Consider the following 25955-nt stretch of genomic DNA (forward strand, 5'->3'; position numbering starts at 1 on the left):
TTAAGACTACCTACCTCTAATAATATGTCTGGCATTTCTGTGGTTTATGTGACATTATAGTATTTTTTGTGTTGGTGCTTTTTGTATGAACTGACATTGAAGTAACACATTGCACTCTTTTAAGATACAAATAAAAGTTAAAAAAGAAAAAACAAACCAAAAACAAAGGTTAAGTGATTTAAACTGGAGGAAGATAGATAAATGCTAGATATAAGGAATAAATGCTTTATGATAAGGGTGGTGAGACACTGGCATAGGTTGCACAGAGGTGGTAGATGCCCATCCATGGAAATGTTCAAGGTCAGGTTGGACAGGGCTCTGGGCAGCCTGATGTAGCTGAATATTTCCCAGCTCACTGCAGGGGGGGTGGACTAGGGGACCTTAAAATTTCCTTCCAATCCAAACCATCCTATGATTCCAAGAGATCCAGCATGTGGATGAGAAGAATTTCCTTTACATGCTTTGTCATATGCTCAAATGCTCTTTTTCCAGATGTGGATGAGAAAACCACCAGCAGTGTGAACCTAGAAAATTCCTAAAAAATGCCTTATTTTTTAGATCCTTAAAAATCCCTTCCATACTTGTATATTACATGCTTCACTGCTACCAGACAGTGGTATAGACCAAAGCATTTCTGAAGGTCTGAGCAAGAGTAAAGTAGCAGCTCTGTTAGACCTGGGAAGTCATCCATTTAGAAACTACATCTCTGCTATGAAATCCTGGTTTGCAAATGCTGTGGGGAAGATGGTTCTGAGTTACCTCTCCCCAGGCAGCAGACACCAGCCCTAACTGAAGTGTCTCTGGGTATCTTATCTCATGCAGCTGCTTGGTATGAATGCAGGTAAGATAAAATACAGACTCCAAAATCATCAGAGATCCTGGTTTTATGAGGCTTGCACTACATACTTGGTTAGAAAACTTGCAGGGCCAGAGAAGGAAATATGAAATGCATTTGGCTACAGAGTTCTCATCTGGCTCCTGACAACCCAGCTTCACTTAAGAGCTGCTGCACTGTGCCACTGAACTGGGTTGCAAATACAACTGAGTGTGCTACCAGTGCTTCCAAGGGCTCTGCAGTTTCTGACTGGCTTATGTGTTTCAGAGCAGTACAGAGATGCCCTAAGGGGCATAAAAACCTTCGCTGGACATATCTTCCCAGATAGAGAAGGATTGTATTGCAGCTCTTGGCAAAAACATGGCCTTGCAAATGAGTAAAACATTATTAATTTTAATTTTGGTAATTTCTTAGTTAAATGTGTAGCCAAGTGGAATGCTATGCTGTGCAGGGCAGCTGTAAAACCTCCTTCTCCTTCCTTTCTTCAGAAGACTGGTGAGCCATACAGTTCTTAAAATGGGGTTTCCAACATTTCTTGGGTTTGTAGGACTTGACCTTGTTGTGCTTATAGTGACAAGTCTTTAGAGGGTTTCTTATTACAGCACTGGCATAATAGATTATTTGTACCCATGATCCAATTGCAAGTGTGTTACGAAACAAAACACAAGTAGAAAGCTGGGGGTAGGGGGGGTAGCATACAAAAGGAAAAGAAATGGTTAAAATACCCTGCCTGCTATGGGAGATCATGCTTCCTTCTTTGTTCTTGAAAAGCAGAAACTTACAAAAAAACCTCAAAACCCAAACATAACCCCAAAGTATGAGCCTAAGATTTAGTGGCCAACAGTTGTTCTTTGAAAAAAATGTGTGGAGTTGAAGCACTTGCTTGCCCAGACAAGTAAAGTGCTGGGGATCTGCTAGTACTCCAGCAGTTGACTCCCTGCCACTAATATCATTATTTATAGTGTACCATGGGTAAAGTGACTTACTCCAACAGACACCAAATAGGTGGGTAATATTTTTACACTCTGATGTTTCAGTGGAAAGTAACCAAAGAGGACTCACATTAGTCATGGTGTGAGCAGTTTGGAAAAAAAAAAAAAAAAAAGTCCTTCAGCTCTTTCCTCTGTTTCATCACTTATATAAGCAACACATTTCTGGGGATAGAGTTATAGCTTTTTCCTTCTAAAGATGTCACATAACTTTCAAAGAGCCCAGTGTTCAGTTCAACAGCTGCTCTTGCCTTTTTTAAACAAGGTTTCTTCATTCATAAGCAGTACAAGGGAAGTGTGTCTCTAGCATCTGGCATCAGTGTTCCCTGATCCCTTACAGGATAGGTAGGTGCCACCAGTATCTACCTATACTTCCAGTCTTGTTTTATACCTTGAAAGAGGGCATTTTCCCTCATGATCTTTTGAAGTGCACTTTTCATTGTTTTGCCATTAAATGTGGAAGTTTTAAAGTCCCCTAATATTACACACAGCACGTGGACAGCAAAAGGACTGTTTATTATTGGGCTAAATATTTCCCTCTGGAGCCATGCTCTCAGCTTTGCTGCTAGCAGCATTTTTGCATTTGCCTTTGACAATGTGGCAGGGACAGTGAATGCTGGGCACTAAAGGAGCAAGCTGCCTGCAGGTTCAGGCTTTTGAGCACTTAACAAGAGAAATGGGAGAAAATGGTAAAAAAAGCCAAAAAGTGTTTAAAAGCTCAGCATGGTGTGTCACTGCCTTAACCTGGCTGTCATTTATGCCTTGGTTGCAGCTGGCAGTAGTGATGCATTGCTATTTTCATATGTGGAATAGCAAGATAACTCATGATAGTAATATTTAGAGTTATCCTCTCTTGTTGGTTGTTTCTTGTATCTCTGCCTTTCTGTATCATTCCCCAAAAGGAATACAAGTTTTGAAGGGAGATATTTTAGATTTGTGTAAGGCAGTGATACACGTGTAACAACATTTTTCACCTTATTGTGTTAGTAGTATACACGTTTTTCAGCAGGCAGGGGTAACAGCCGTGCTTCTGTCTGCTGCTGCTGTGAGCAGATCTCCTGATGCTATTTGGAGTGTCGGGCATCATGTAAATTTTTCACAAGAGGAAGACATCTCAGGAGGTGATGTTCCTTACTTCTCAAGTGGTTGTGGACAACTCTGGCTGTAAATGGGCACAAACGTTTACTCCATACTGATAGATTGGACTAGAGTTTCCTCTTCTGAATTGCACTTTTACCAAGTATTTGTTGAGCCATGGCATTGTTTCTGCTTCACCACAACGTGCCAAAATTTGCCTGGGGCACTTCTTTTCTTTGTATTATTATTTTTATGACTGGGGGTGGCATCATGCAAAGACACAATTCAGTGAAATGGTGTTTGCATCTTATGGCTAATGCTATGTTTAAGGGCAAATGCTCAGCTGGTACTTGCCATAGTTCTGTGTGTTTCAGTGGATTTCTGTCAACTTACTCCAGCAAAAGGCCTGCCCTTTCCTCCAAAACTATTGAATTACATTGACCAAGCATTCTGCTTGCAACAGAAAAGTGAAGCAAATTATGATTAGTAACATCAGCTGAATACCAGCTCTGAAAAAAGCTTCAGTTATATTTTTACATTACTTATTTACAGTAAATGAGAAGTTCATTTAATCAGATATTTTAGTATGTTTAAGGAAGTCAGTAGGCCAGGACAGAGATTGATTACACTATTAAGCAAGAGCTGTGTGTCCCAATAAGCCGTGACACAGGGAGCTAAAATTGTGTACTGCATCAGGAGAATGAAGCAAGAGACTGGCGAAAAGGACTAGGTGTAAAAAATAAAATATTAAAAATAAAGTAGAAAATAACAAGTAAAATAAAAATCCCCCCCTGACTTTGTGCCTGTCTTGGGCTTGAGGCTTGGGCTTGAGGTCTCTTCCTAAATCCATAGCCCAGGGTTTATGACACAGGCAAAGTGCACAGGAGCACAGAGCAGAGGTGCCCAAATGCTGGGGGTAGAAGCTGCCCCCCTGGCTTCACACCATGGAAAAGGGGTCCTTTGGATGTTAAGGCCCTGATCACCTCTTTTTTTGGCTGTCTTTGTATTCTCTCACTTCTCTGACTGTGGAAATTGTGTCATTTTGGGGCACTTGAAGGATGGGTTTTTCATGATAAAACAAATCACAATTTTTCTTCTAATTTATCTTTTTAGCTAACATTTCATTTTGGTTTACCAGTTCTGCAATAGTTCAATAGTTTTATTTAAATAAATTAAAAAGCAGTACACCATAGTATAGCTAACCCGGGGTACCTGTGATTGCAGCTTTCTTGAGGAGGAGAGGATTGGTGGGAAACTTGGCAAGCATTTGCACTGCTTATCTAGGATGATGAAGACAATATCAAGAATAATTATGGATCTTGTTCTTACTGTCTGTGTGGTTTTAGCTGAGTTCAATGTCCCCAGATAGAATCCAGTATGTTTTAAGACTTGACAAAAATCAAATCAATGGGACAGTTTTTTCCTAAATATTTGTACTAGGAAGTGAGGGCCTGTGTGCTTATTTATATTTACTGTTAGAATAAATTTTCTCCTGTGCCATCTCCTGCCTGGTAGAAATTAGCCAGCAGTACTGCTGATTGCACACTGCTGTTGTGTGGGCTGCTTTTGTTTGCAGAAGAGAGGCAAGAAAACTCATCCCTACAACTCCATCCCCTGTTGCTGTGGATATATGTATTTTAATTTTTTTAATAGCAAGTTGTAAGACACAGAACTTAACTTTTACTGGCTTACAACTTGAGAGCAATTCTAGAGTTCAGTTTCTAAGCCTCTGAGAAGTATTTTTGCGGTAACTTTTTTTTAGGGGGGTTAGGTATTTCAGCTATGACAGGACTGAATTTCATGCTCCACCAGTATCAGACACTATTACTTAAAATAGTTCCACCCTGCTGTGGGCTGAGATGGTTTCCCTTACACTGCAGTGGCAGCTCTGGGAGAAGGGCAGTGCAGGGGCACGCCTGAGCTGCTCAGGAAAAATCCACTCAAGCAGCCATCTGCAGATGAAAGTTAGGGATTACTCATTGGAAAGATCAGTATTTTAACCTTTAGTAGCACCTTAAACGTTAAACTTTAGTTTAAACTTTAAACTTTAGTTAGCACTTTAAACTTTAGTAGCACCTTTGGTAGGGTCTTTGTCAGAGACAGCCTCGTGTCTTCTACTAAACTTTCCTGAAGAGGTACTGCTGGCCAGGGCAGTCTCTGATAAGAATTGGAGTTGTTCCTTTTAGCTTTTTCCTTGAACAGGGTTCTGATGTATGTGGTGCTGTAACTTAGTACAGGCAGTATGCCTCCTGGAGCAGGTTGTCAGGTGGAGGTGATTGTCACCAGTGCATGCCCCTCAGCAGAGGTGGTGTAAGCCCCATGGTCAGAGGCTCTGCACGACTTGCTGGGTGTTGCTTTAGAAGTGTTCTGTGCAGGGCTGCACAGTGCTGCACATGAAGAGCCATCCATCTCTCAGTGGATACATTCTCCTCTTCAGTGGGTATCAAACTTTTTCACCCTCAGACAGATGCAGACCAATCCTCCTGTCAAATAGAGACTGGAAAGGGTTGATGAGCACTGCCCCCAAATTGATGGCTTATTTCAGGAGAAGAGGCTGGGGCTGGAGAAGCTCCTAAGTGTGGGGCTGGGTATGGCCAGTGTTCTGTGCAGACCTCCTGGCACTGGCAGCCAGTGACAGGGAACACCTTGCAATGCCAACATGTACCCAAGGAGTGCATACAGAAAGATAAGATCATTAAGAGAAAAAAGGATGTATACAGAGTGAAGAAATCGTTGTGGAATGCTTGTATGCAATTTAATTATATATAATTATATTTATATAAATATATTTTATATTCTCTTATGTAGAGGAAAGCTTATTTTGAAAAATTTAAATCTCAATAGAGTTGAGATTCAAACTGCAAATATGAATTCCATCATTGCTAAAGACAGATGTTATTTTTTTCAATTTCAATGACTCAACTAAAATACCAGGTCTTAATATGCCACAAATTTTAGCTTAAAATTTATGCATGAAAAAGTTTGATTTGTTCTTGAATAGAACTCACCTAGTTTTGAATCTCATATAGATGACTTTATACAACTGTAGTCTCTATCAAAGGTCAGGGCACCACTCCTGTAGGTGCTAAAGAGGTGAGAAGACTGTTGCAGAGACCTCACAGTGTCAAAGTGGTGGTTGCAATTGAAAGAGAACCCACCCTACCCTCTTCCCCACCAAAACTGCAACCAAGACAACTTGCTGTGGATGAGGTAGGGAGAAGTAAACAAATTTCTTAACTTGTGCTAGTGCTGATGCCTAACTTTTGTGAAATGGAATGGGAAAACAATTTGATTGTAAATATGCCTTTGGAGTTGTTTCAAGTATCAAACATCTCACACAGGCTTTCTGTGTCACACTTTCTGTATTGTGCTTTCCTATTTTTCTTAAATGAATCTGCCTCTTGTCTTTGAGGGTCCTGCACAAGTTTTCAGTTTGGTGTAGGTGCTGTGGGAATGGGTGTTAAAGGAATAGTTTTTGGAGTATTTGGTCAAACTTGAGTAGAACTGAAGTAAGTTTTCCAGTGAGAGACTTGCTCTCTGAAGTGCAGCGTGCCTGGTATTGAGAAGACCTGCTGTGGCAGTGCTTCTAATTCCTCATACAGCCTTTTTCATGTAAAGATTTTCTGGTTTGATCTTTAAATGTGGAAAACCAAAGCTCTGTTGTGAAGGTGACTGCGCAGTCATGTAGAGCAGTGTTTTCAGCATGCTGCTGGCTGGCTCAGTGAAGAGAGAAAATCTTCAAGTAATGTTTGCTGCTGTGGTTGGTGACATTATCAAATTTCCTAGTGCAAATACCTTTGAGAGGAGCAAGCCTTCAGTTTTTCTTCTTAGGATCATTTAATGAGTCATTATTTACTTTTGTCACATAGCAATGTGGATCTTGATTTCTGGGGAAAAAAAATTAACTCTGCCAAAGTTGCTGCTGAACAGGAGCAGCATATTTGTTTCAGATTATCACATGCAAAGTTTCCAGATACAACTTTCACTGTGATTTCATATTTTCCACTATGTTCCTGAGAAACAGCAACTCAGTAAAGAGCTTGAAAGCTGTGTCTGCTTGGAAAAGGGAAAATCATTAACAACACAGGAGAAGTGCCATTAAAAGTTAGTGTGTAAAGCTGGAAACCATTCAGTTTGGGTTATGACAGCAGGAGTTTTAGAGTAGTTGGACAGACAGTCTGTGAGGAGCTTGGGCATTGTTACCTTTCTGCTACATAGTGGGACAGGGTGTGCTCCCAGTTTATGATCTTAGGTTTTGTTCCCACTACAGCTGTTTAAGCCAAGTAGTTGCAAGGATTTGAGTTTGCCACTTTCCTGATGGAGTTTGACAAGTGGTGTGGGAAGAAACTTGGTTTTGTTTGCTTTAAACTCCACTGGCTGTTGTTGCTGCACGGTCTTGATTCTGTTTTGGGTGGTCTTGGGATTTTGATTTTCTTTAAGCTGAGTAACAAAGCATACAAGCCAAGCATGTTTATGGGATGCTCTCCAACTTGACAAGTGGGATAGACCATGAGGGACAAATACTCATGTTGTGTCAGTCATGCCATGTGCCAGATCAAAAGGAAACCCAACTCTCTCCCTGAACAGGAGTCACTTCTAACCTTCACTCAGAGAGAAATTATTTAGAAGGTGTCTTAGAAAGCGTGCAGTGCCAGGGCTGCAGGAGAAAAAGACAAAGGAGGAAATTATATGCTTTTTTCCAGACTAGCTTAGATGGTTTACTACAAGGGTTTAGTAGGGACTGATTTTTAACATCCTGACAGTATGTGGGGTTTACCTCTGGCACAGTTCTCAGCTGTGAACTTGATAGGAACTACGAATGAACAAAAAACTTTTCTAACTTCTGCATGCCTGCAGTGCCAGATCCCCATCTGTTAACAGAGGCAACTTCAGCAAAGCCACTGTGTTCCATGCCTGGTGAGGATTTGGTCTAAGATGTTGGGCTATAACATTGATTGGAGGAAGACTCTGATTTTGATTTTCACAATCAGCTTCTCTGATTTGAGCTTCTCTGCACCTGTGTCAGGGATGCCTCTTTCTCCCAAACTACCCCATCCCTTTCCCATCTCCCCTCCCTGCTCTTAGCAGTGTTGTTTGTCAACTTCAGAAGTGCATCAAATTAACTCCAAGCAGAGGTGGTGTTTGTTTGGGTTGGGTTGTTTTTTTGTCCCTGACTTTGTGTTCCTCTTGAATGTCAACTCCAGTGGAAATATAAGAAGTTTTGGCTCAACTCCTGAGGTGTGAACTGAGAGTAGCCTGTTCCTAGGATGTCTTTCTCTTAACCAAAATATGTAATAGATACCATGCAACACAAGACTACAAGAAACTTATGGCAGCTTTCTTGAAAATAGATCTAAGTAAACAGTCAGCAGTCTTGTACGTGGGTCTCTCCAGTTCTTGGACTGCTCAATTGCAGCCTGTGGGTCACCCACGGCACCAGCAATATTAGTGGCCTGCTGTGGCTGTAACCAAAGCTACATTAACAACAAGGAATAAGAATCTCTTTACACAAAGTGGCACTGCTAAAACTTTCAAACAGAAAGGGAAAGAAGGCACTGTGATTCTTAATGATGCTTCTCTGCCAAAGACTGGACTACAGTTGACAAGTGTCACCATGAAATCTTGACTGTTTGCCCAAATCCCATTATCATTCAGGAAGTTCGTGATGAGTAGATTTAAGCTCTAATCATGCAAAGCATAGGAAAGTATGTGAGAATACCCACCTTTTATGGCATGGCATTTGCTGGCAGTATTGGCTTGGTTGCACTAGACAAGATTAAAGGATTAGGAAGTAAGCCAGATACCAAACTGCTGCTGCTAAAGTTGCAATTTGCCAGTATATTGATTACAGAGGATTTTTTTTTAAGCCTTCAGAACAGCATCCTGTATCTTATTTATATGCTAGCTTGTAACTGTATATCTTCAATAAAATGGAGACCTTAGTTCATAAGAAATATGAGGCCTCCTATTCCTGAGATGTAATCAGTTGGTTTGGTCCATTTCTGTAGCTATTTGAATTTTGTTCTTGTTTTTCTATAACATTTGCTGTGAGAAAGACCCAGATTTTTGACAGTGTCAATACAAGCAGGGAAACCTATGCTGAAGCCTGTTCTTATGCTGGGGCAAGAGCAAACCAGAGTCTCCTTCAGAAGGTTCTGGCCCTACCAGACACTTCCTGCCTGCCACCCAATTGATTTTTCTGGAAGTCCTAAGCCATGTTCTCCAAATTTCTCCTTTTTGCTCCCCCCCCCCAACCCCTCCAGTCAGAATATTGCAATCTCTCTTCTTAAACAACAGAGGAATTGGGCATTTTTTTAAGTGAGTAATAATATGACTGTAAGAAGTTAAATGTGAAGCTCCTGTCTTTTCTTGTGTGAGGTTATACTCAGTAGGACACTTTTCTACAAGGCTCTGAGTCTGGGCTCATTTTGCCACTAGCAGCAAGGGAGCAAGCTGGTAAAAAACACTCCTGCTGAGCTGAGGTGGAATGAAGGTAGCCGGGAGTGAGAGGCAGAGAAAAGGAAATCCAGGGAAACTGCTCCATCAAGTGTTGGAAGGTAAAACTGGCACTGCGGTACGCTCGGGGCAGGGCTTCCTCTGGCCAGGGGCAAGACACGGGCCAGTTGTCTCCTACAGGTGGGACAGGCAGACTCCCTGCTAATCGGGCTGTGTGACATTTTAAGGAATAACCTTCATTTTATTTTGATGTTTGCTACCACGAAGATCTAATACAGTGGCTGGTTAAATGCTGATATTTTTTTTTTTTTGTCTTCTGACCAGTTCTAATAAAAGCAAACGTTTTGCATGCGTGCAAACCACATGCAACTGCACACTTTAAAAGTAAAGATTTCCTTGCTTTCCTCTGAAATTGTGCTATAGGAGTTGCAAGATTTTTAAGGAAAGAAAATTAAGCAAAATTAATTCATCTTGAATTTTGAGAGTGTATCTAATTATTCTTAAACATTGGCAGATGTAAAGGCTGATGTATGTGTCCCAATGTCACTGAAATAATTTGTAAGCTTAGATGTGGCAGGCTCTTGTTCCCTTCTGCTGCAGAAATCAGAACCCTCCTGATCTGAACCTAAGTCTTATTAATTTATTCAGTTAGGATATCTGTGTTGCTCACTGCTGTATAAAAATGTTTGGCATCTACACTTAAACCTTGATTATGATTTTTTTTCCCCAAAATTAGTCTGCTACTATGCAGCTACTTGAATCAACAGAAGCAGATTTTTTGTAAAAAAATGTTGGCTTCGAGGGCTCTCTGAGAAAGACTGAAAAGTCCCTGAAAACTCTTAAAAGAAAAAGAAAAAAAAAAAAATCCTACTTGGAAAAGCAATTAGGAAATTAATAGGAATAACTTAATATGACCTGATTTTCATGAAAATGCAGTGCAATGAATAATTGCATTTTTGAAAAGGGAGATAAGAACTCTAAAAAGGAAACATCTGGTCTTAAAGTTCTTCTCCCTATCTAGACTTAAAAGCCATCATTGACGGGGATTTTTTTAGCTGGGTGTCCGAAAATATGTAAATGGTTTCTTCTGGTACTTTTACTTAAACACACAGATCTTTTGCCTGCTTCTGCTTGCATCCCAGGGGCTGCCCCAGGACCTGTTTTGTCATATCCTGACCAAGCCCAAGATTTTGTTCTGTTGTATCACCTCTGTCCCACAAATGCTGAATGAGGTTGGGAAGTGTACAGAAGGTAAACATTTTCTGGGAAGCTTTAGAAAAGGGTGTCTACACATTCACTGTGCTGCTCTGCCAGGCAGAGGCTGGAGCTGAGCAGCCCTCTGGCCACATCCTGGAGCTGCTCCTCATCATTGCTTCATCCCATGGCATAACAACAGAGCTTGGGGAAATGTGCAGCTGGGGAAAAAGTCTTTAATTCTGAACTGCTTTGGATTATTTAATTTAAAACCTGTAAATTAAGTTTTTAAATTGACTTAGAGATATAGTGTGTCATTGATCTTGGCTAACACAATACCCACAAGCTATATTTAAGCAGGCTTGTGAACAGTGGAGGGAAAAAGACACTTTCTGAGTGCAGTTCAGATGGCATATGTTGGTTGCCTGCAAGAGTTTGTGGCTGGGGACCTGATCTGCACTGAATGGAAGGCATGCAAATCACTAAGGGGAGTAGGAACAGCTCAGGCTGTGTTCCCCTTCTCTCTCCTACACTCTGTTTGTAAATAATTATAACCAATAGATTCTCTAATGAATAGAGTTGTCATGAAAATATTTCCAAATTCCCCCTTTTTCATAAATGTGAGTAAAAATCACTTCACAAGAGCAGCCCAGACTGGGTGGCTATGTGCATTTCTGCCCATTTTACCTGCACCTAAAGTCCTCTCTGAACTTTGAGTTGGTGAGAGAATTATTAGAATATAAAAAATAACAACAACAAGTCTTACCTTTTTTCAGCAAAAAGCAGTTACCAGCTTAGGGACTGTTGGCTTCAGTGGAATGGAAAAATTGTGCATTTTGATGGTTTCAGGTACCTTCCTGAATTGCAGGGAAAGTGTGAGGCTTGGTATGTTTTTGAAATTTTTTTACTTTTTAAAATTATTTTTTAATTTTTTTGTTTCAGTGAATATCTCCACATATATAAAGGGGGTCTGAAAGGGGGAGTGATAATTGTTGGGGGACCTGTCAGCTGAGAGTAAAGAAAAGGAGGGAGAGTCAGTGCAGTGTGATACTGGCTTTGGTCTAAAATCCTGAAAACCCCCTCCACTACTGTGAGGAGTAACAGGTGTAACCACAGGCTTTCCTTGCTCCCTCACCCAGGCCAAGCTAATTTAGGTTTCTAAGCCTATGGAATGAGTACAACAGAACAGAGCCAAAATTTATGAAAAAAATATCCATGTTAATATAGGCTGTAAAATAAATGCAAACGAAAGCTAAAGTAAAACAGCTTTTATTCACATGGAAAAATAAACCTTTTAGCTCTGATAATCAATTAAAATATTATAGAATCAAGCAATCACAGATGTAGAAGCTTATCCTCATTAAAGTCATTATAAATCACATCCTTTCCTAAATCTCTCTATTCCCTCTTATTGCTTATGTTATAATCCCTGCCTGGGTATCATTTTCATTGCTAAACATACTGTTTGCCAGTCAGTTTATTAAGGTTTGCCTTGACAGTGCCAAAACAAATGCTCTTTTTCAAAGATAAAAGGAAGGCTAATATTAAAATAATAATTTCACTTCTTTTCTAGCAGAGCCTAATTATTGAAGAAATTGGCACGTGAAATCTCTGAGGTGACAGGGAATTAGCATGGCAATAGAAGCTTGCTTTGAAGTTGACCCATACTGTTCTTGGTGGTGCTGAGCATACCCAGTCTCTTGTGATATAATGTGGGGAAAGAAACTTCTGGTGCAGAGGGAAACAACCTCTGCACAACCTCTTCTGTTGAAGAACTGATCTTTATTGGGTTTAATTAGTGAAAAGGTTTTGTAAAAGTAGATGGGACACATGGGAGACACAAAAAGGAAAAGCAGACAGAAGAATTATAGATTTTAGCCTGATAAGAATAGCAAAGCAGCTTTGAGGCACCTGGGACAACTCAAGAACAAGTGAAACTATTGGTTTTGTGTGGGACTGTGGCTGGTTGGTGACCTGGGGCTTACAGCAGAGTCAGTAGAGCACCCACGGTTGCTGGGACTGCAGCAGGGTTGAGGAGCATTCCTGGAAGTAGTGAGGGATGCTGTAAGTAAAAAGAAATTATTTGTATTCATCCTGAAACTGTTACTGCTTGACTCAAAGCCTGGAGGAAGCCTGAGCCTAACAGCTTATCAACCCCCCTGATTTGTATGGAAAAGTTGTTGTGAACAAGAAGCAGAGCTACTAAAGCACGTCCAAAAACCAAGCTCAAGAGCAGTGAGATGTAAATGAAGTGTGCTTATTTTTTGTGGTTTAGTTGGTGGCAGGCAAAGCCAGTGCCAAGGAAAGCTGCACAGGTCACAGATGTGGCCTGAGCACCAAGAGACAGGAGATGCTAGTCAGGCTTTTAAACCCTGCACAGTCAATGCAGTTTGAAATCCTCAAGATCCATGAGGACTTGATGAAATAAAACTTAAATAACCCATCATTCAACTATGCACTTTACATATATAAGATTATACATATATATACACATATTTTACAACAAGAGGGAGCCAAGCAACGTCCCCTTTTTGTATGTGTAAGACTATTACAAATAAGAAATAGAAACAACTCCAATTCATGGCAAACAGCTGATGGTGTTGCTATGGTTGGATATATATGGACATGGAAAATATGTCAGTCTAGTCTCTAGTAGACTAAAAAGCAGTGCTTGAGATAATCAAAGAGGTCAGGCTGGGGTAGAGTAGGTGAAATATATAGAGGAAAAGAAAAATATGTTCCTGTTAAAAGCAGTAAAGTGTCTTCCAATGGAGCTGTACTTTGCTTCACATTAAATGTTGAATCTGTATGTTCTTTAATGTTTACAGCTTCCCTTAAAGATTCAGCCAGCATGAAACAATTGATGGTTTGTGGGTCTTGTCCAGTAACTGTAAAGGTGACTGCAGTGGCATTTGTCAGTTTATGCCAGTTGATAGTCTGGGTGTGGAGGTATGGATCTCCGTATCTCAGTAAGATTTACAGTAGTTCAGAAAAAGGTAAATGTAGAGTGAAGAGTTAATTATGATTGAGCTCAGTGTTTGCATTAATATAACTGCCCTGGTTTTGATGTCATTCTTTCAAATTTGTCTCTTAGGAATGGACAGTCTGTTAGGTTTATCAGGGTGTGTATGTATATGTGTGCTAAGCTTTCTGCTTTTAAATTCAGAGGTAAGGAGTAAGGCTGTTCAAAATTCAGTTTGAGATGCTCATGGCAGAGTGGGGCTTGGCCTGGCAAAGGGCACCATGTGCTCAGTGTTGAAAATGCCACCCTGATCCTTTCCTGGCAAGCATGCTCTGAGCAGCAAGGCATTTTGACATTTTTAATGTGATACGAAAGCATATGGAGAGCCTCTTGTAAAATACAACCAACTTACGTGGTTTATGTCACTCTGCTTTGAGACAGCTGGAGCTGAAGACAGGCTGGAACTATAAACACCATTAGTCCTTTTTTCCCTGTCTGTGTGGAGTGCAGCCATCCCTCCTCCTGTGCTTTGAGACCCAGGAGGCTGCAGCCTACCTGCCCCACCTGCACCCACCCTGTGGGTGTTGAAAGGTGCCAGGTAAACTGAGACACTGGCAGCTGGATTTCTGTGTGTGTAAGGTTGGGTTAATACTTCTTAGCTGTGCAAATATCCAAAAATCTTAATTACTGCTTAAGCTGTAAGATTTTTTTTTAATGAAAAGGCCAAAGAGCTTCTTAAGGTTATTATTTTTAAAAGTCAAGAAAAAACCTAGTTGCTGTCCATAAGGAGATGCTTTGTGTTTATGAAACACAAATTGTTTCATAAGGCTATGAGAAAAGTCTGTGGCAGGTAGCCAGATTGGTGCTGTCTGGTCTTAGCAGGAGTTTAAGACCCAGTAATTAATTTCTCTTTACCAAAGATGAGTTTCAGTGTCTAGTAAGAGTGGTACAGTGGAGTTTTTTTGCCCTATAAATCACAATGTAACATGAGCTGATGTGTAATGTAGCAGGAGCATCTCCAGGGCAGTGAGGAGGAGATGTGCCCCCAGAAGCCCAACTGCAGAGCCTGGGATGTCCCCAAGCATCAGAACACAGAGAGGAAGAAGCCAACCATGGTGTGGGCAGTGTCGTGGGGGTGAGGATAAGCAGTGAGGTGGGGGACAGGACTGGTGTGGTGGGTTGAGGTGGAGCAGTGGGCTTTCAACTCATAACTTGAGTGTGAAAGCTGTTGCTGTACTTTGGCCCCAGTGCCAGCACTGGAGCTGTGTGCAGTGACATTACTGGTGACCAGCAGGAGGGTGCTGCAACCTTCCCAGCTGGGTTTGGAGAGCTGCTGGGAGAACTGCTGACTGGAGGAGGGTATTCAACACCAGAGCACTGGATCCAGAGGAGCCCCCCAGCCCAACAGCTACTGAAAGCAGTCCCCAAACTCCCCCACAGGAAGGGGAGGGCTTGCCCAAGGGCAGCCCCAAAAAGACTTTTGCAGTCTCCCTTGTGCTGCAAGCTGCCTGCAACAGGCATGTCCACATCTCTGCAATCTGCTCAGATTTCAAAGGCTGTCCTCCCAACCAGCTGCATCTGAAGAAATCAAGCAATTTTTAAATTTCTTTTTTTTTGTTAATTTTTTTTTTTGAGGGACCATGCCAAGCCTTTTGAAATGAAAGCTGGGGCAGGCCTAGTGGAGATTAATGTAGGGAAAATGCTGCTGGCTTGATAAGCCACAGATGTCTGTGAGATTTGCTGAGGCTGTTGACAGCTTGTGATGGTTTGCAGCTTGTGAGGTCCCCCTGCCCCAGGACTAAGTCCCCAGATACATGGCTTGTGGCATGGGACAGGGTTTGGATCAGCTTGGTTGCTGGGTGAAACATCTGAGCAGACCTGGAAGGAAAATGGGGTGGGAGCTGTAGACCCAGATTGTTATTGCAGGGTTCTCTTATGTCATGCATTGATTTATGGAAAAGGAATGACATTTTAAAAAAATAATGTCACTACTAGCAACTGTTCTTGTAGCATTGTAATGGGATGACATGTAAGCTGGTGAAATCCTGTGAAAACATAAAATGATGGGAACTCAGTTTATTGCACGGATCTTGGAGGATTAAAAATATGACATGTTGGTGGAATGAGTATGATTTAAATGAGTAGATAGGAGTTAACTCTACATACATAATTAAAAACATGCAACTTTTTTTAAAGATGACCTTCACTGTGTCCTCCTAGGTAGTACCAGTAACACCTACAAATTGAGAGCAATGTTTTCTTTTCTGTTTTGTAAATTGAAGAGCATCCTCTCATCACACACAGTGACAGGAGGTTCCCCTGCAGCTTGTTGTCTGGCTGTGATGAGAGTTTTTGACCAAAGTTTTCATGATTTCTTCTCATTTGCCCTCGCTTCTTTTTGCTACCACTCAGCCTTAAGTTTTGACAGATAGGCAGGTGGGATATTAAAACTCTAAAATCCAAGTCCTGAAATATAACAATCACTTATGGGCCTTTAATGCTACATGTGAAGTTAGGGCTTCTCATCCTCATCACTTGTTTTTAGGTATACATAATTATATCATACATACATAAATGTGTATTATTTAATTCTAATTTCATCTGTTACTGCATTACCTTGTCATTTAGGATTTCAGGTATTGGGTATTTTGGAAGAAGTTTCTTCTGTCAGCTCACATTTGTGTCTCTTTGGTTTTAGAAAGTTTGCTTATACAAAAATATGACAAAATTTGTAATTTTTTTACATATTCCACACATGTAAGCTCCATACACTGTTTGTGAGATACTGCCAGTCAGGCTATTTTTGAGTCAAGCTCTGCTGTCTTCATCATATCAAGGCCAAGTATTTCACTGAGTTGTGGAGCTAATGCACACCAAGCTGTTCCTTGCACAGTCAGTGACCTTTCATGCCAAAAAGCCCTGGGAGTCTCATCCTCTGCTTGGATTAAGGTTCTTCTGAAGCTCTGTGTTTACATGCTCTGATATTGTATGCTCAGATTCATTTTAGACAGAAAATTAATTAAATTTGCTGTTAATTTTAATTTTGAAGTGATGCTTTTGTCATCACCTTGAAATACCTTTGCACATACTGATGTTTGGATGCAACTTCTTGGTACCAACACTTTCCACATCTGGAAAATAGATTGGAATTGGTACAACCCCAATGTCCAGCCAGTCTCAAGCAAATGCAGAAAATTGGTTTGTCAAAATATTTTGAAAGTAATTTGAAGCTCAATAGTAGTCTTCTCTTTTTATTTTTTTTTTTTTTTCCACAAGACCACCAAAGTTTTCTATAAAATTGTGATAAACATTAGGCAAGAAAATATATTCACATTATCTTGAAATGGATGCAGTGATTAAAATGCAGATTTATCTATAGTATGAATGTGCTTGAAAATGAATTAGCCAAGATTCAGGCCTTTCTTGACACCTTTGCAGTGCCATCAGGTTCCCTTCGCAGCCTCTGCTGCATACCCAGCCTGGTTCTGTTTGTCTTGTGTCTGATCAACACCTCAAGGTACACACCACAGGCAGATGATATTTAGCATACACATTTTTATTGGGAAAACTTGTACATTGGTAGCACACACCAGTTTGATAGAGGTAGCTGAGAAATAATTTCCATAAATTATAGGACAAATTTTATTTCCTGCACCTCAAAAGTCGCAGTAGTTTTAGGGGAATTTTAAAGGAAGATTTAAGGAAAAGTTATCAAAAATGTTTGGATATTTGAGGAAGAAAATTGAAAATAGCTTCATTTCAATTGTAGAAACTAAAGAGGATCCAAGATTTTTTGTTGTAGGTGAGAAGGATGGAGATTATTTTGATATAACATTGCACATAAAATCAAATCTTTCCAGTATCCTGTGCTCACAACATGGGGGGTGGGAAGGGGAATAAGATGTATTAAGTATTGTGCTCACCTGATGATTCTTTATGCCCACGAACACCCAAGAGATGAGCATAAAATAGTACAGTAAGTATTTTATTCTATTTAGTACCATCAGGGCAGTTTTAAAGGAAACACTTCCCAGCATTTGCAGATGGGTGCCTGAGCCACTTGAGCCCCGGAGAGGACTTTTTTGTCACCTCTCCTCTCTGTGGCTTGTCAGTGTAAGGAAATCTCTTCTTGTTGGGTTTGCAGCTCCTGTGGGGCTCTCAGTTAAGCTCCAACATGTTGTTGTCTAAAATTCTGTATCTTTGGGAGGCATTTAGATTTCCGTATTTTCATATATTTCAGTATTCAGGAGAGTTTTTCCTTACCTGGAGGAACAGATGTTTAGTTCACCACCTGTGTGCCTCTAATGTAAATTCAACTCCAGGAGTTTTGTGATGGGCAGTAGTGTAAGAATATCCCATTTGGGATGGGAATGTGTCTCCCTGTCTCCAGACAAGGCTTCTTTTAGGTGCCTCATTTACATGGTTTATACCTTGATTATGTCAGTCTGTAGGGCGAGACATAGGTGTGGTTTAATGAGACTTTTAGAAAAAGTTTTGGATAACTTCTGCATTGGCTTTTTGACAGTCCTCTGTGCTGCAGCTAACTCTGACTTCATAGTTCTTACTGCTGTGATTCTTATGTTTATGCTTGAAATGGTTATTGTTTAAATCCATTACTTGTTGGATGGAATGGCTCTCTAATCTCAGAATGTCTTGGGTAAATAAGTGGGTATTTGAATAAAATTGCTTGTGAAGTTTTCTTTGTGGAAATAAAAATAATAGACTTGCAATATAAAATGCGAGAAATGGGAGTGCTGCAGAAAACCCCTGAAAGTGTCTTTATTATTTTTTTAAAAGTATTAGGGAAAAATGTAATTTATGCCTCAATATTCAGTGGTGTCTTACCACTGAAATGTACACCACTTGGAGGAACAGTCAGTGGAGCCTTTCACACCTGGATGGGGTATGAAATTGCAAAAAATTTTAAAATTAGTATTTTCTTCTGAGAAGTCAGTTGTAGTTCAGCAAAAAGCATATTGCAGGAGTGAAAACAAAGGTGGTAAAGCACAATGTGTGATAAATAATAAATGTACCGTCAAAGACTTTAACACATCTTTTCATGCCCAAAATTAATTATGGAATAACTTTGTGAGCAGGTTTCACTTGAATTTATCCTAGTATTTCTTGTGAAAGGCTTTTGCTTTTTAAGAACTGTGACAGGGGTTGTGTGGTTTATCATATTTGGTTTTTTGTGCTTTGGTTTGGTTTTGTTTTGTTTTTTTTTTAAATAAGAGAAAAAAGGTACTGTGTCATTTGGTCTTCTGCATGAGAACTGAAAACAAGTTGTATGGGGTTAAAAGTCATGTTAAAAGTGAACAACTTGTCTATATTCCCACTTTCCTTCCAGCTGAAAGGAACTGTAGAAGAAGGAGCACAACACAAATTTTCAAAGTAAATAGTACTTCACTTTGTCTTGTCCTTACTGGTGTTCACTCTCTGTTTCTTCAAAAGAGAGGAAAAAGGCCATGGTGTATCAGTCTCTTCATATTTACTCTTGCATATTCCATGTGTGCCATTAGGTTTCAGTTGTTGCATTTAAAAAAATGTATATGAACCTTGAAAAATATGAATACCTAGAAAGAAGAATCTTTTAGCTGACACCTGCAGATGTCATTCCTGAGTGTTTGGGGAAATATCTTAAAATTATTTCCTTACAAGAGAAGCAGAGATTAGTTATTTGACAGAAAGAGGGTGGATGTGGGAAGGATGTGACTTCCATTTGTGTTTTCATTATCTTTGTAGTGAAAGGGTGAAAAAGCATTTGACAGAACACAAGCTGAAATCTTTCTTTGCCTCCCTGGTGCAGAGCAGGAGGAGCTGAATGTGCTCTGCAGGCTCTCTGAACCATCCCTCTCCCAGTCCCCTATTTTTGGAAGCCTCTGTAGAAGGTCAGTGGGAAACATAACTCCCAGCTCCCAGGGCAAAAGCAGCCTGGATTATCATTCACGAGAAACCAAAGATGGATTGCTAGTAGAGAGCAAATAGTTACTCCTATTAGTATTTCCTAGATGAACACAGGCAGCTTAAATTTCAGTTGTTCAAAATTAGTTGCTGAATTAAAATAAAATGTTTAGCTTGACTTTTTGTTCCCCCGGGTCAATCATTCATTGCTTATATCTAAAGCCTGAAATCTAATCACCGTTGCTAAGAAAGTATTTAGGGAACCTATCTAGACAAAGACTTTTAATATAAGTTTAAAGACAACAGTTATTTGTCAATTTTATAAGAACAAATCATATACATATGGGTATATATATTCATAATTAAATACTTTGATGTGCAATTGCTGCACTTATATTAGGAAGTAATTTATATGCATATTGATGCTTTGTGTTTTACCAAGAACAGAGATTGAAAAGAGAGATCACAAGAGAGTTGTTTGAAAATTTCTTATTTCTCTGATAGTTGTCTCTTACTGAGGCTTCTTGGCTCTGGTCTCTCTGTTCAGACTGGAATGCACTGGACAGGAGGTTGCTTCCTGTATATGTGAGCTGTGCTGATTTTTGTCCCAAAAAAACTTAAAAGGGAGGGTGGGGAACTGGGATGTCAGGAATACCAGAGGAGTGTCAGGCTCAGATATGTGGTGAATGTGACTCGGGGTTTTGGTCCCAGTGTGCCCATGCTGCTCTTCAGTTCCAGTTCCCAAACTCTATCTTCACAAACAGCAGCACTGGTGTTGCCTGGCGTGTCTGGGGATCTGATCAGCAGTGCCTCCCTGGTCAGCAGCTGGATTTGTGGTGGCTTTAAAAAATATTTTTGATATTAACAAAAATAATCAAGTCTTGAAGTGTATTTAGAAATTTCCTTTTGGCATTCTAGACCTACAGAAGGGGAGGAAGCACCACTTTCATCATTTGATGAACACCAAAAATGGATTTATGGCTTCTGACATCCAGGCATGCAGCAGCTGGTAATGCAACCAGTAAACATTAAAATAAAGAGGAGGAAATGCTATATAACAGAAGCAGAGGGATATTATTAGCTCCTGCACTCTGGTAGAGAAGATTCAGGGAATGAGAGTTCTTTAGGAGGCCAGGGAAATTTCCCTGGGGATCCTGTACCCATCTCCCACACACCAGCTTTCAGGTCTGGTGTTCCCTAGTGGGAACCAGGCTGTGACCTGACAGAGATGGGGGGTTATAGATGCAGAGGTGCTGGGCAATCCCACAGCTGATTCCAGCAGTTCCAGTGTGCTTTTGCTAAAAGGGATTTCTTCAGTGTAATTAAGTCTCATGAATTAAAATGTCATGAGCTGAGGCAGATGTTTTGTTCTAAATCTGTTCTGCACTTTTTAAAATCAAGTGTGTGTTTGTGTCAGAGAGTAAGGCATGCTTTATTTATTAAAGAAAAAATGGAGCTAAAAAGGAAAAGCAACAGCTCTGAAACTGCAGATTGAAAATGAGTCTGTCCTTAGCAAGTGAGATGGTTTTGGCAGCAATTGCACTAAACAGGGATTTTCCAATCTTGGCTGCTAACATGAGATTCCTTGTTTAGGATCACATTGCTTGTAGATTACAGAATTGGCCACAGAATAGGCACACTGCTCAAATGACAGATTTGTCCAACCTGTGCAGTGTTACAGGAAACGGGGCCATGTTTTGTAAACCAGAGCTAATATTTTCCATCTGTAACCAAATACAAGACTGATGAAGGACATAAAGAATATTCTGCAATGGAGAAGGACTTAGAGAAGAAATCCCTAGTCTTAAAAATAAAATACTTTTTTTAAAAAAAATCTCTCAACCTTTGTAGTGTTCTGAAAATGAATATTACTCTTTTCTAGAATAATGTAGCTTAAACATCCCAAAGCAGTTATAAGCAAACAGGTTCTCCAGAGAGAGAATTTTATAGCTCCTTCTTTGCTTTCAGACAAAACATTTCTGTTTAGTAGTTGACTTTGTAACATTCCCATGAAAATGCATTGTGTATGTTATTAGGCAAAATGTCAAGGATGGATCAGTTACAGTGTGCTTCATGTCCCTCTCCTCGCTACACAACTCAACAGGCTCTGCCAAACTTGACTTGATTTTCAGTACAGCCAAACTTGTATGTGTTATAAGAAAGCCAAGACTCCTCCTTTAGCCCAGCAATCTCCACTGAATGTGACAAACCTAGAAATGAAGTGGTGGACACTGGCCATAAAGAGCTCCCTATTTCTCACATGAAGAATGAGCAATGGTAAATATTTCATGTGTCTCCACTTCCACAAACACATTAGTACTTGGGGACAGTGAACTTTTGGTAACTGTTAATAGATATTTAATTTATCGTAGCACTAAGGGGTTCCACTGAACCTTTTTTTCTTGCTTCCCATCTGGGGTGGGAGGACCCGAGCCACTGAAGCACATTGGAGCTGCTCCTCTTTGATAGTGAACAGAAGCAGCAATGCATCTCTTCCTCAGATAGTTACCTCCAGTAGTCTGGGTGAGCCCTGCCCTCAACTGGACAATTTTCCCTGAGAACTACAGATGTTTACATTGTATATCCCTGATCCTTAAAGCTGCCAAGCTCCATAAATGTAACACAGGATTATACATCCAAGGAGTTGTTGTCTTGTGAGCTGTCTGGTGTTCTTTGTTCCCTTTGAGTAAAAAGGTAACAATGCCAATTTGAGACATTTTTTCTGATTTGTCCTTGCTTGAGAAGAGCTTGCTTGGGAGATGCTGGTTCAAAATTGGTTTAGAGAGAAGGGGAGGCTCTGGGTGAGGTGGCAGCAGCATTGCCTTCTGCCAAGAGCTCTTGCTGAACTCACCACATGGGGACCAAGTGTGTGTGGACAGGAGTTCACATTTGCAAGTCTGAAATCATGTTTTAGAAGATAAGGCCAGAAGTCCAAGTGTGAAAGTGAGAGCTGCTTAAGATTAAAAAAAAAAATAAAAAAATCCTGTTATCATAATTGATGAAAGCAGTGAGCAGGAGAGGAGATGCTTGCCAGGCTGGGCCTTCCAGGGCACTGAGTTGGTGTACCCTGCAAATGATGTTGGTTTTATGCAGAACAGATGGCCACAAAGGTTTCACACTTGTGGAAGGGGGTTTCTAAAAGGGCAGAATCTGACTCAAAGCATTTCTCTGAGGTGGTGCCTGCAGCAGTCATGGGGTTGTGTTTAACCACAATGTGAAAAATGCTGTATGCATGAAGTTAGTAGCTCTCTGCCCAGTGGTATTTAAAAGCAATGTCTGTGCCAAGCTCATGAGTGGCTGATTTTATTTTCATAAAGATTGTTACTCATGTAAACCACTGCACACATTTTCAACCTAATTTCCATCTGCACAGAGTAGCACCTGGATGATCTAGGCCTGTAATGGTGTTTTACAAATACTGGAAAGTGCTCCTAGGAGTAAGTTCTGGGTATAAAGATTAGCAAATGGCTGGTGGGAACAGAACTTGGTTATGTGTGTCAAGAGAAATGAGGTAGCAGAGGTGGCCAGATGGACCTGGCTGTAAAATTTCAGTAATCAAATATTTTTGATATAGAGAGACAACTTACTTATTTCTTCAGCACCTGTAAAACACAAAGATACTTTCAAGTGAAGTTAGTATGGAATGAAATGTTACTCACCTTTACTGTCTCAAAGCAAGTCATGGAAATCTGGATATCTCTGGGTCAGGGCTTAGGGTAGTGCTTTTTCTGTCTGGTTCAGATGGAAGCTGGTTGTAACTCTGCTGTCTTGTGCCAGTTTTGGCCAGGCAGTTTTAGGGCAGACAGCAACTGTCTTATGCACAGGTTGCTTCTCTTGACTGTAGTCTGCTGTTGATTTTTAAGAGTAGGAACAGAGTTGGGAATTAGGGTTGGTTCAGAAAAATAGAGGTAGCTGAGCCTACATGAATAGTGGATCTTGTAATGGCTGCAGCTACAAGACAAAGGCCAGCTTTAGCAGAAGCACATTTCTGTTCAGCATTTACTAGATGTACCCATGATCCTTGTGACTTGTTCTGTAGTTGTGGCTTTATTAATGAGAGCAGGGTTAAGTTTTAGTTTTTCTAAATAGAGCTAAACACTTCTCTAGTATTAAGGCAGTGATTAGAGATGAGCTGGAGACTCCAGCTCAGGAAAGCTGAGGCTGTTGGTTCACTTTTTAGATCCTTGTACTTCAGCCAAAGTGGGATGAGGAAAAGGAGAATGCTTGCTCAGGGGTACATCACATTGCTATATCAAGCCAGCCTTTCAGCTCCAAAGACCAGAACACCAGCTGGTCCCTGCAACTGGTTTGATAGTTTTGATTGAAAAATGAGTTACCAAAACCTAGATCTAGTGACAGCTAAGGATGTGGTGTATGGTGGGACTCCAGTCTTGCTTCTGCTCTTTGTCCTGCTTTTCAGGTTTAGGCTGGAGGCTGGGGCTGCTCTGTGGTTGTCTGGTGACTCACTTTGGGGCAGTGCTTGCAGGTGGGATTAACACTGGATAAAGTAAAGATGAGGGACCAAAATTAAGCCCCTTATTTGCTCAATTCTTCCCATTCTTTCCTATTTTGGGAAACCTGTTTTTCAGCCTGTGTCCAACTCGCTCAGAAGCTCCTTTTGTGGGTGATATGTGAATCTCCAAGCACAGGTCTGACCCTTTACACTTCTTTTCAATGGTAAATTGTTATTTATATCAAGGAGTTTGACAGAGGCTCTGAAATGATTGGCTATATATTTTACAAAGAAAGCCAAAGGAAGAACAAAAATAATTTGAATTCAAATCCCTCTAAGCCCGAGCTTTGCATTGGCTCTGCTGCTAATATGCATTAGGGACTTTCAGATTTGTTCAGCTCTTCTATTATCTTGCAGAATTCAAATGCTTAACCTAATTGAACCCTGGAAAAAGAGAATTTGGTGTAACTGGAAATTTGATAGCAGACATGGAGGAAGATGGTGCAGAAAACATTAAATTGATGGTATGTGAGGACACAGACAAAACACAGAGGAGCAAAGGGAGACTGTGGTGTTCCCATTTGGAAAAAGCTGTTGCATTTTTGCAGAGCATTTCTCCGGCGTAAGGAACAACCTGGGATGCCCTGGAGACAAAGCTGGGCACCAAGCCAGAGTCATGCACCAACACATGACAAGAGGCTGACTTGCTCTTGGGCCTCTTCATTTGCACAGCGAGGAGGTTGATCACCATGCAGGCAGATGAAGAGGCTGCCATCTTCCTGGGAAGCTTCTGAGGCAGGGAAGTTATTGAGAGGGCAGTGAGAAAAGCCCTAGCCAGATATGGTTGCTGGGAAAACACTAGGGAAGAATGGCCAAACCAGCCGTAATATTTGTTAAGGTTGCCTGCATCAAACTATATGCACTGTACAAAGCTTGGGCAGCACTTTGCAAAGAATTAGGTCTGCAGTGAAATGGGAGCAGATGAAGACTGGAAGCAATCATGCTAAACACTTGAGAGGCTTTACCCTTCCAAATGTTTCTGTGGGCCAACTTGTGTCCTCCCTGTTTTGACCACATGCTTGCTGCTATTTTGCCTTTCCTCCTTGGACTTTAGTGGAGCAGCAGTCTAATAAAGGACTGGATTTCTTTTCTTCCTGCGTTCTGCTAATACCTTGCTAGGAAGGTGAGTTCAATGTTTCAAGAAACAGATCTGAATCACGTCCCTGAGTTCTTGGGAGACCTTAGTGAGGGTTCCTGCATGTCCAGAACTCACAGCAGTCCTGTCAGACTAGAAATAGGAGTTTAGGAATTACTAAAAGGTGAGATAAATCATCAATATTTAGTTATTTTCCTCATAAACACCAAACTTGTTCAGCCCTGTGTGTTATCACAGAATGTTAGGAGTTGGAAGGGAGCTCTGGAGACCATCTCCTCCAACCCCCCTGCCAGAGCAGATTTACCCGGAGCAGGTTGCAACAGATGGCATCCAGGTGGGTTTTGAACGTCCCCAGAGATAGACTCCACCCCCTCTCTGGGCAGCCTGTTCCAGTACTCTGCCACCCTCAAGATAGATGTCCCACTCCCCTGATGGTGAACTATGGCCAGGTTCTTGGGTGAGCCTGGGTTAGTTTTCCCAGTCCACCCCCTGTCCTCCAACATCTTTGTTGTGCAGTCAGACAGCCCGGGGCTGCATGTTTTGAACCAGAAGGACCCAGGGGACAGCTTCCCCCAGTCTCCCTGCAGTAGATGTCAGCCACACTTTCCTCACCACAGGGGACACTCTCAGAGGCTGATATTTCATATTGCCACTTTGCCACAACCCTCCATGACAAGTAGAAAATTTCAGTCACTCGCCTCATTGGGCTGCAACCCTTTATGAATACCGCAACTAATAGGCCGGGTAAGTGGAAGATTAATTTCTATACCACCTGGCAGCAAGCTGTGGATTAAGCTGCTGTCCCTCGTGTGGGTTTAATGGTGGAGGAACAGGGTGCTTGAGTACCCAGACAATCAACCTCTTGTTTAAACAATAAGCTTCTCGGTCTTGTTAGCCAGCACTCTTAAATTTTCATTTTATTCTGGTATGCA

General features: G+C 40.9%; 2 long non-coding RNA genes across 2 annotated transcripts in view; one reads left to right on the forward strand and one right to left on the reverse strand.

Annotated features, from left to right (window-relative positions):
* The first annotated feature begins 2096 nt into the window (after positions 1 to 2096).
* Positions 2097 to 25955, forward strand: part of LOC139804835 (uncharacterized) — a 40808-nt gene continuing 16949 nt past the window's right edge. Inside the window, exon 1 of the long non-coding RNA XR_011729553.1 lies at positions 2097 to 2169. This is a non-coding gene — a long non-coding RNA (uncharacterized lncRNA). The remainder of the gene's footprint in view (positions 2170 to 25955) is intronic.
* The window catches only part of LOC139804834 (uncharacterized), a 45188-nt gene continuing 36286 nt past the window's right edge, over positions 17054 to 25955 (reverse strand). Inside the window, exon 3 of the long non-coding RNA XR_011729552.1 lies at positions 17054 to 23262. This is a non-coding gene — a long non-coding RNA (uncharacterized lncRNA). The remainder of the gene's footprint in view (positions 23263 to 25955) is intronic.

The sequence above is a fragment of the Heliangelus exortis genome, chromosome 18 (genome assembly GCF_036169615.1).
Source record: "Heliangelus exortis chromosome 18, bHelExo1.hap1, whole genome shotgun sequence".
NCBI lineage: Eukaryota > Metazoa > Chordata > Aves > Apodiformes > Trochilidae > Heliangelus > Heliangelus exortis.